This window comes from Micropterus salmoides, unplaced genomic scaffold, assembly GCF_014851395.1.
Source record: "Micropterus salmoides isolate LMB-PRFRI ecotype aquatic unplaced genomic scaffold, ASM1485139v1 Ms_hic_scaffold_2, whole genome shotgun sequence".
NCBI lineage: Eukaryota > Metazoa > Chordata > Actinopteri > Centrarchiformes > Centrarchidae > Micropterus > Micropterus salmoides.
This window is the reverse complement of record NW_024041150.1, coordinates 3,824,930-3,829,006: the sequence shown is the minus strand read 5'-3', so window position 1 is coordinate 3,829,006 and position 4,077 is coordinate 3,824,930. Positions and strand designations below refer to the sequence as shown.

At 37.2% G+C, this 4,077-nt stretch overlaps 1 pseudogene; it reads right to left on the bottom strand.

Moving 5' to 3' along the window:
* On the bottom strand, positions 1-1,914 carry LOC119913056 (annotated as a pseudogene).
* Between the last annotated feature and the right edge of the window lie 2,163 nt (positions 1,915-4,077).

Genomic DNA, 4,077 nt, shown 5'->3' with positions numbered 1-4,077 from the left:
TTTCTCTCTCTCCCTCTTTCTCTGCCTACATGAAGCTGACTGTGGAAATATTGTCATCATTCATACTGATGAACTGCTGATTTCATTGCTGTCCATTCTGCAGCAACACACAGAGGCCAAAAACTTGTCTATGGTCCCCCTCCTCATGAAGACATACAGGAACAAGTCTGCAAGAGGACTGAACCTAAGAAACACAAAAGACAGGCTGAAGAGTGTCTCGTCTATAAAACAAGATACTCCCAGATAACAAATGATGGTGGGCAGGAACAGCAGCGTGTAAATAAGCAGCACCAGAACCAAAATTCCAACTATTCTTCGTTTTTCATCGGAGGGGACCGAGATGGAAGCAGACAGGGCTTGAGGGTCCCAACCAGGAAGAAGATTAACAGTGGGAAGGGAAGGAGGAGGAATACGGCCGAGATTGTTGCGTGGGGCACATAAAAATGTGAGAAATACAAAGTGAGGAAATATACAAGAGGAATGACCCAGATTAGGACACAGACCGCCACAGAGGTCTTGATGGTTCGTCTGAAGCGGTACCACAGCGGGTGGACGATGACCAAATACCTGTAACACAAAATGGACACAAAGTCTTTGAGGAGCTTCAGAGTTATAAACTAATATAATGTTCAGACACAGAAGGAGCTCCACACATACTGGATAGACAGACAGATACCTTTCCAGGGCGATGCAGACCATGAAGTAAACACTGGCAATCAGAGCAGATTGGTAAATATAGGTGAAGATCTTATGTATTTTCCCATTCACAGGTTGTGCGACATCAGCGATCATGCAGCAGAGCTGAAGGACGTCAGTAACGAGGAGGTTGATGACGTAGATCGGAGCAACGTGATCACTTCTCACCTGCAGGTAAAAGTAACCAAGCAGTTGTGAACATGTTGTGAAGTCCACCTCCTCCCAATCTGTCATCTTGCTCTGCACAGCAGCTGCAGTCAGAGCCATTTCTGACTTTTTCATCAAACAGAAATCTCAGATATGACACTGGCAAGACTAAGGGCCGGATTTCCTGCAGCTTCTGCAGCAGGTTTTCAGCCACAAATATGAAGCATTCTGGCTCAAACACATGAGCTTTTCATTTATCAAACAGACTGGAGTCGCAGTTCGATGGTCATGTTTGTGTTGGCCAGGTGAACCGCTCTCTCATGTTACAGAGGTTCATATGTTTTCACTGGATTTACTGTCACATAATTTCTCACCTGTCAGTTTCCAGAGAAACATAATAATAAGGTGCATTACATTTTTTATATATATATTACATTTAACTAAAAAGAACTATCATAAACAAAAATTAAACAATTAGGCTATTATTAATGCACACACAATATTTAATTACTCTAACACAAACAAATAGTATATAGAGAGTTTTGGTTTGTTCATCAAACATCAAAGTTTTAACTTGACCATCAGTAAACTGTAAAATCAATGCAGGCTGCAGCTAAAATATTCTGTTTGGTTTTGTTAAAACATTTAAGTGTGTGCTTGACTGAGCTAACCTCAGTATTAACTTTCTTTTCTTCTCTCTCCCAATTGCGTTATGTTGTATATCACCTCTTTGTCTTACGATGACCGTGTAACTTTCTAATGTATTAATAATAATGCTTATCATCAGCCTTTATAGACAGACTAAACAACAGACACATGACACAGATAATACATAAATAACTCTCAGTCATAATGTACATACCATAGAATAAAGAGCATAGACAGCCACGAGGGTCAAAGGAAGGCTGGTACCAATTATTATGCATGTCAGCACATTCATGATAAAATAATTTTTTTGGTAATAGTTGTTGATGTCGCTGTTATCATAGTAGTCAGAGGTGATGTTGCTGTAATCATAGCTTTGGTTCTGTGAGGTGCTGTTATTGTAGTAATCGTCCATTCTTCAGAGTGAAACCTGTTGTTTGAGAGATCAGGTTATTAAAAGGGAGCAGGTTTTTTAACATCTACCTAACATTGTTCAGTGACATCACTAAAGCTGTGAGGTGCAATACACTATAATTTACCCACCATCATAACAAATCACAAATTGCTGTCTTTTCAGTTTTGAATATTCATCTTCACGACTACAGTTTTTATAACCTCTACATATAAGAAAAAAGTAATGTCACAAAATTTACCTTTGAAAGCTGCAAGACTCCACCTGAATGAGTTCCCCACACAAGTGTCTGAAGTGTTATCTTCCACACAGTCTACAGTAAATATGGTGAGAGATAACATGCAGTGGGTTTCTGTTAATCTGCACCTCCTCTTCTAAGGAAGTGAGAAAAAAGTAGTCAGAAGTGTTAAAAATCAGTCATCAGTCAAATTTGCCGAAACTGTCACTATATCCTGACAGTGGAAGGTGGAATATGTTATTTGACATCATGAGTTGAGTTGGTGAAAGTTTACGTCACAGACTTCTGTCCATAAATCAAGGATTTACCAACAAATTATTCAAAACATAATATCCTACATTGTCAAATCTGATCAAACCTACACAGTCTTGATAAAGCAAATACACTTAGTGTGTGAAAATCTTTATCTTATACATTTTATCTTTATATATGTGTGTATACACAGTTTGTGTCTGTACGTACCCCTTGCTGAATTATAACTTTTGATTCCATATTTGTTTTGTGGATTTGCCTGCCCAGTGACTGCTGATTGAATTTAGCTATCTGGCAAACTTTGGTACAGCTAATCACTCTCCATTGTCCCTGTTAAATAAATAAATACATTTTAAAATGTAAATATGTCACTTTATATCTACCATGTGAACGTAATTTGATTTTCCTTTTTATTTCTTCCTTAAATCCTCCCTTTATATACTCGGTTTCATCTTAGTTCTAATAATCTTATTTTATTCTAATATGAAATATTGTAATACTTGTTTTACATTTTCTGTGTTTGTAGCATGGAGGGGGACACAACTGCATTTCATTGTCCTACCCTGTATTGTATAATATCAGTAAAGCTGAACCTTGAATCTTGTAAATAATATATTTTGTTATCTGCAGTTTACTATAGATTAGGCTAGCATCAACATCTACCAAGCTATGAGGTGTTGTGATATATAATGTTGAGAGACACCTGCAAGTATTGTAAGTATTTTCCAGGCTGGGTTATAAAGTCTTATAAACTGTGCATTAGTAATAATTGCAGCAGTGACACCCTATTTTTGCCCTATGAGGTGCCCTTTGGTTGGTCTATGTCTGAACTTGTGTTCACCTGGCGACACATCCACAAGCATTGAATTTCTATACATAACCCTGGATTTTAAAAAGTACAATTTAATAATACAGTTATTACTTAAGTACCTATATCTAATATTAACTAACAACATGTGTCACTAATTTCAGAACATTTAAACTACAACAGAACTTAACCTTGAACACCAACCTACTGTTTGTCAAAGAAGCCACAGCAAATCATCCAATAACAAAAAGCTCCTCACAACACTGTTGGTCAGTAACACTTGCAAAATAATAATAATAAATAAATAACAAACGGTACAGAGGAAGCTGCGTTGTGCAGTTTCTCTCCCTGTCACAAGCGCTGTTAAGAAGCAGACGATAACCTGCAGTCGCTGGTATTTGTTAAACATCATAGTGGTGTTACAGCAGCACTTAACCAGTAAGCTTTATGCTATTTACTATTTAGGATAGATAAAGTGTAAGTGGGAACTTCCTTTGAACACATTTTTATTTTTGTGTAAATTTTTTAACTCCTGTATTTCCTTATTTTATTCCTATGTTATCTATGCTTGTAAGTTAATCTGGGGGCGGGGATCACAAAGTAGTTTGGTGTACAGCTTTCCTTTCCATGTGTCCATGTTTTCTTCAGTTTTGCTTTCACATCTATTGCTGCGTGTTGTGAGCATGATTGCATGAATTGTTTACAATGCTGAAATTTTGGAAAGAAAGAAAAAAATGAGTAGAGGCTGAGACACTTGCTGCTCTTTTCTTGGTCGTGGTCACACTGTGAAGAATGGAAACTACTTGCGTATGACTATGATTATGACTTTGGAAATTACAGCAAGTTTTAACAGTTTGACTCATACAAGATAAAAAAAAA